The following is a 6,822-nucleotide window of genomic DNA, read 5'->3' on the forward strand; positions in this document are numbered from 1 at the left end:
ACTCACCAGCTTTATGCTGATTTTCAAACCGCTTGTATTCTCAGGTCCAAGTTAGACAGGTACCCGGTGATTTCTTTTGATGAAGACGGAGTGCGTGGAAGACTCACCTCAACTTTTGTTAATATGATGTATATGTATATCTTGTATAACTTTACTTTTGAAACAAATGTAAACTTTCATATATATGTAATGTAATGTTTGTTTACTGTGATTACTATGTACATTGGATTTGATACTCAACTTGGAGTCAACCCCGGAGATGTTTCCGCCTTTGGTTTTCGGGGTGTGACAGATTGGTATCAGAGCCCTTGTTTATAGTGAACGGAGTATACCAAACCTTACATGGTATAAAACTATAAACACTAAAGGGTCTCAGTGCTCTGAATTAAAAGTATCTTCAAAACTATAAGTATTTTCAAAAGTATACAAGTATACCGAACCGTCGAAATCCATAACTTCTAGTAGAACAAAACAAAAGTAATTGGGTGTTGTACACTGCGGTTAAACCTGGGCTGTTATGTAGTCGTGTCTAGGATCAATATAGCCTGGCCAACTATATTCATTCGAGACACGGCCAACATGTGCTTGGGAGTGACTGTGGTATGCAGCATACCTAAAACTTACCTAATATCTCAAACAACGAATCGTCACTGCAGCGAACCATGAAATACTATGGGAGTATTTATCGAGCCAATCCTTCGTAGAAAATCCTCGTATACGCGATGTTACTTGATCATTCCACTAGCGATAAAATGTTCTGTCTTGATAACTCCTTCCTTCTTTATCGCTTAGTATGATGCTATATATGTCTTGATGAGATATCCCCTGTTCCATATCTCTTGATTCAATTCAGAGGACTTATAATCCTCTCTTTCCTGATCTCTTTTAGATCAAGATGCCTCCGAGAAAGAGACCCAGCTCGAAGAACAACGATAATCCTCCTCCGCCACCACCTTTTCCTTAATTTGATCTCGCATCACTTCAAACAGTTCTGACTGCTGCAATGGTGGCAGCTATGTCACAAATGAATCCCAATGGCTCCGGAGGTGGTCCTCAACCCTAAAATCCAGAAGACAGCCAGGAACACCGAAGAGGGGGTTCCTACAAAGACTTCATGAACGCGAAGCCCACAACCTTTGATAGCACTGGAGGTGTCATTTCCCTGACTTTATGGTTCGAGAAAATCGAGTCAATCTTCGAAATATGTGCTTGTTCGGAGTCTGACAATGTCAAGTTTGCCGCCTGCACTTTCCTTGACAAAGCCCTGACTTGGTGGAACGGCCGAGTCAAATCCTTAACCTTACCTGTAGCAAATTCCATGGGTTGGGAAGCTATGAAGGAGCTTCTGCTTGCAGAATACTGTCCTCGAGGCGAAATTCAGAAATTAGAACACGAACTCTGGAACCTTAAGATGAAGGGTTCCAACATAGCTGCTTATACTTCAAGATTCGATGATCTGGCATTACTCTGTCCAGGAATGGTTACCCCGGAGAGTAAAAAGATCGAGAGATTCATCTGGGGATTGACCCAGCCAACTAAAGGGAATGTTTTGGCTGCTAAGCCAGACACGTACGATAGTGCTAAATGTCTTGCAAAAATCTTGATCGATCACGAAGACAACTCTGATGAGGAAACTACCACTCCTGAGTCGGACACAAGTCGAGGTGAAAGTAAAAAGAAATCTCGGAACAAGCGAAAGGCCCCGAGTACGAAAGGGTCTTCCAAGAAACAGCAAACTGTAGCGGTCGATGCTGCTACTGCCCCTATTGCTGTCTCAGCTGTTGGATCCACAGCCCAAGCTCCTACCAGTGGATACACTGGTACCCTTCCTTGGTGTAGTAAGTGCAACTACCATCACCGCATCCCTAGTCCATGTCGCGAAAGGAGTTGCGACAACTGTGGAAAGAAGGGCCATCTGTCTCGAACCTATAGAAAACCAGCTAAATCGACGAACCAATCATCGGGAGCAGGAATCAGTCCAGCCGGCTACAATTGTGGTGAAACAGGGCACTTCAAAAGGAACTGTCCCAAAGCAACTACCACCATTGATCCCTCTATCACCGCAGGTATATTTCTCTTTGGTAACTCTTATACCTGCAACTCTTTTCGAATCCAGTATTTAGAGGGAAAACTATTATCTATCTATTTGAATGTTTTCTAAGCTCAATCCTGATGGGTTTTGAGCATTCTAACACTTCCTAAGTGTACATGCAACCCAAATAACCTTGGATCTATGTTTGTCTAATTATCATGCAAAGTTGAATTCCAAGGTTATATTCCTATCTAGCATACATGGGGAACAATTTTAACTTAAAGTATAGATAGAATAACTTACCTTGTTGTTGTTTGTGTTCCTTGAAACCTTGTGAGCCTAGCACCCCAAGTGTGATGCCTCAAATGCTTCACACAACACCAAATGCTCTTGGAAGAACTTATGAGAGAACACACACTTCTCAAAAATCCGCCAAGCCCTCTTGTTTCTTAGTGTCTCCAATTTTAGGTGGAGAACATGTTTCTTATATAGTGTTGACACATCTAGGGTTAAACCCTAATGTGTCATGACTCTTCATTTCCATGACCCATGGGTTTGTAACTCCCATGGAGCATCCTATGGGTGGAACCCAACTTGATAATCCATGGAGCCTCTTAGCCCACTATACAAGATATGGATGATTTACATAATCAACCCATATATTTAATTAGTTATCTTTTGATCACATAATTAATTCTAAATTAATTCTTGATCAAACTAATCAAATAATATTATTAATATATTAGAACTTATAATATATTAATAATCTCCAAGTGTTATTTCTATCATTTAGTCTATCCAATTGCACGGTGCCATGCAACCCAAATGGACCATGCCGGGTCGGGTCAAGTACATACCAGAAATAGTTATGGACTTAGACACCTTATCCAACAGTCTCCCACTTGGATAAGTCTAATAACTATTACTGCAAGTATGACTTCAGGAATCGATCGGCAATCGTAGCTCTTTACAAGGTTTCTCGGAACTGAGAAGATGATGGTACGCCATTTAAGATAAGTGATCATATAATCCTCTGTTCTAGATATCAGTCGAACAAATACACGGAACAATGTCTTACTTATTGTCCAACAGTTTGTTTCCCGATTTCTGATTTGTTTGACAAAGAACTTCATTGAACACATCAATTTAGTTCTGACCGGGCCCGGCACATAGGTCAAAACAAAATCATCGAGGGGCCCAGATATCAGCTTCTAATCCAAGAAGGAACAGATAAACTTCGACTCATATGTTTGTTCTACCACTCATTGAATTACACACAAGAGCGCGATTTATAACATCGAGTTACCAATGCGTTTTTTCGTACAATCAATGCATAACCAACTTGTAAGTAACAAATCATATCTCTAGGTTTAAAGACTTATACGATATCACCGTCTCACGGTCACTCGAGATAGAATTCCATGAAGTGATTCCAGTGAGCGTGGGTTGAGTCCAATGCTCAGAACTTTTGAGCACTCATGATTGTTGTAGCCTTGTCCAAGACCTCTACAACCAAACATGACAGTCTTGATTCATATCTACTTCCGACATATGACCGACTGTGGGGGTTTGAATAATATGTTATACCAAACAAAAATTATTCTAGAAGTCAAAACATGCAAAAGAAATATAGTAAATGATCGACAAGAGATAGCAACACTTTACTCATAAATAAAACACTTTTATTCATCATCAGATGTCAATTACACTTTACAAATTTCTAGGTTATCTAACTACTAAATCTAATATCATCCTTCAGCCCTATGCTCCGAGCATGCTGGAGATGCTTAACCCGAGTCAGTCCCTTCGTGAGGGGATCTTCCGGATTCTCATCTGATGATACCCTCTTTGCCACGAGGAGTCCTTCTTCGATCCGATGTCTGATGAAATGGTATTTTCTGTCGATGTGTCTGGATCTCCCGTGATCCCTTGGTTCCTTGGCTAACGCAACAACACTTTCACTATCACAGAAAATTTTCATTGGCTCTTTAATAGCTGGTACAACTCCAAGGTCTCCAATGAAGTTCCTCAGCCATAACGCCTCCTTTGCCGCCTCGCTAGCTGCAAGATACTCTGATTCACAAGTAGAATCTGCCACTGTCTCTTGCTTGGAACTCTCCCAAGAAATTGCTCCTCCATTTAGGGTAAAGACCCAGCCTGACTGAGAGCGGAAATTATCCCTATCAGTCTGGAAGCTAGCATCACTATACCCTACAACTCTCAAGTCATCACTCCCACCGAGGGTAAGGACCCAGTCCTTAGTCCTTCGTAGGTACTTGAGAAAATTCTTTACCGCAGTCCAGTGTGCCTTGCCAGGGTTCCCCTGAAACCTGCTAACCATGCTCAGGGCAAAAGCTACATCAGGTCGGGTACACATCATAGCATACATGATCGATCCTACAGCCGAAGCATAAGGTACTCGACTCATTTGTGCTATCTCAGCCTCAATGCTAGGGCTTTGTGTCTTACTCAGTTTGGCGTTACTCTGGATGGACAACTCTCCTTTCTTGGAGTCTTGCATTCTGAATCTCTTCAGCACCTTATCCAAGTAGATACTTTGACTAAGTCCAATTAGTCTTTTACTCCAATCTCTCAAGATCCTTATCCCTAAAATATAGGCAGCTTCACCAAGATCCTTCATAGCGAAACACTTTCCAAGCTAGGACTTTACTTCCTGCAGGGCTGGAATGTCGTTTCCTATGAGTAGTATGTCATCCACATACAATACCAAGAAGCTAACTATACTCCCACTAGCCTTGACATACACACAAGATTCATCTTCAATCCTAGAAAAGCCAAATTCCTTGACCTTTTCATCAAAGCAAAGATTCCATCTGCGAGGTGCTTGCTTTAACCCATAAATGGATTTCTCAAGCTTACACACTCTATTGGGGTACTTGTTGCTGACAAAACCCTCTGGCTGACTCATGTAAACATCTTCAGCCAACTTTCCATTAAGGAAAGAGGTTTTGACATCCATTTGCCAAATTTCATAGTCATGAAATGCGGCTATGGCTAACAGAACCCGAATAGACTTAATCTTGGCTACCGGAGAAAAGGTCTCATCATAATCCACTCCAGGAATTTGAGAGAAGCCCTTTGCAACCAGTCTAGCCTTATAAGTGTGTACTTTACCAACCATGTCGGTCTTCTTCTTGAAGACCCATTTGCACCCCACTGTCTTACGACCTGGTACATTTTCAACCAAGTTCCAAACTTGATTGTCATGCATGGATTGTATCTCGCTATCCATAGCCTCTTTCCATTTAGCAGACTCGGGGCCTGCCATGGCTTCCTCGTAGCTGTTAGGGTCATCTTGACTTACTAGTGTTCCATCACTAATAAGTGTCTCACCTTCTGTAGTAATATGGAATCCATAGTAATGCTCAGGTGCACTCCTAACTCTCGTGGAACGCCTCAGAGGTATAGATTCGTCAATTGGCTCAATAGGAGTTTCCTCCTCAAGTTGAGGGCTAGAGTTTGAAGTTCCATCACCACTTGACTCTTGAATTTATTCAAGATCAATTTGCCTCCCACTGTCTCCTTGGCTTATAAACTCTCTTTCTCGAAAGACTCCTCTTCTTGCTACAAAGACCACATTGTCACTAGGTCTGTAGAAGAGGTAACCAAAGGATTCCTGTGGGTAGCCGATGAAAATACACCTCTCTCTTCGAGATTCGAGCTTATCATGAGTCGCGCATCTCACGAAAGCCTCGCAACCCCAAATCTTGATGTGGTCTAGTTTAGGTACTTTACCAGTCCACATCTCGTGAGGAGTTTTGGCAACTTTCTTTGTAGGGACTAGATTAAGGATATGGGAGGTAGTCTCTAAGGCATACCCCCAGAATGAGATTGGTAGCGAAGCTCGACTCATCATGGAACGAACCATGTCCAACAAGGTTCGATTACGCCTCCCAGCCACACCATTCAACTGCGGTGTCCTGGGAGGTGTCAATTGTGAGACAATCCCACATTCCCTTAGATAGTCGAGGAACTCTGAACTAAGATACTCACCACCCCGATCGGATCGAAGCATCTTAATGTTCCTGCCCAATTGATTCTCGACTTCCTGTTTAAATTCCTTAAACTTCTCGAAAGTCTCTGACTTATGCTTGATTAAGTAGACATATCCATATCTACTGTAATCATCAGTAAAAGTCAAATAATAACGATTAGCATCCCTTGTGGCATGTTTGAATGGTCCACACACATCCGTGTGTATAAGGTCCAACAAACCTTCACCCCTTTCACACGAGCCTGTGAAGGGTGACTTTGTTATTTTTCCAAGTAAGCATGATTCGCAACTATCACTTGACCTAAGGTCAAACGACTCCAAGACTCCATCCTTTTGGAGTTGGCATATGTGTTTCTTGCTTATATGTCCAAGACGACAATGCCATAATGATGCTTTATCTAGGTTATTATTATTAGTAGAATCAATACACAAAACATTATTTCCTAAGTTATCTACAACAGACACAGCTTCATACACACCATCACAAGGTAATGCTTTAAAATAAAGAACATTATTAAAGAAAGCATCAATAGAACCAACTTCATTATTAAACGAAAAGGTAAACCCTTGTTTGTACAAAGCATGAAAGGAAATAATATTTCTTGCCATTCCTGGCGAGTAACAACACTTATTCAAATCTAAACTAAACCCACTACTTAGCGATAAAGTATAAACTCCAATCTTGGTGACAGGTGAAGCTTTCCTGTTCCCCATGATCAAGTTTATTCTTCCTTGCTCCACATCCTCACTTCTTCTTAGTCCCTGCAAGTCACAA

This window comes from Lactuca saligna, chromosome 2 (assembly GCF_052625555.1).
Source record: "Lactuca saligna cultivar CGN05327 chromosome 2, ASM5262555v1, whole genome shotgun sequence".
Classification (NCBI taxonomy): domain Eukaryota; kingdom Viridiplantae; phylum Streptophyta; class Magnoliopsida; order Asterales; family Asteraceae; genus Lactuca; species Lactuca saligna.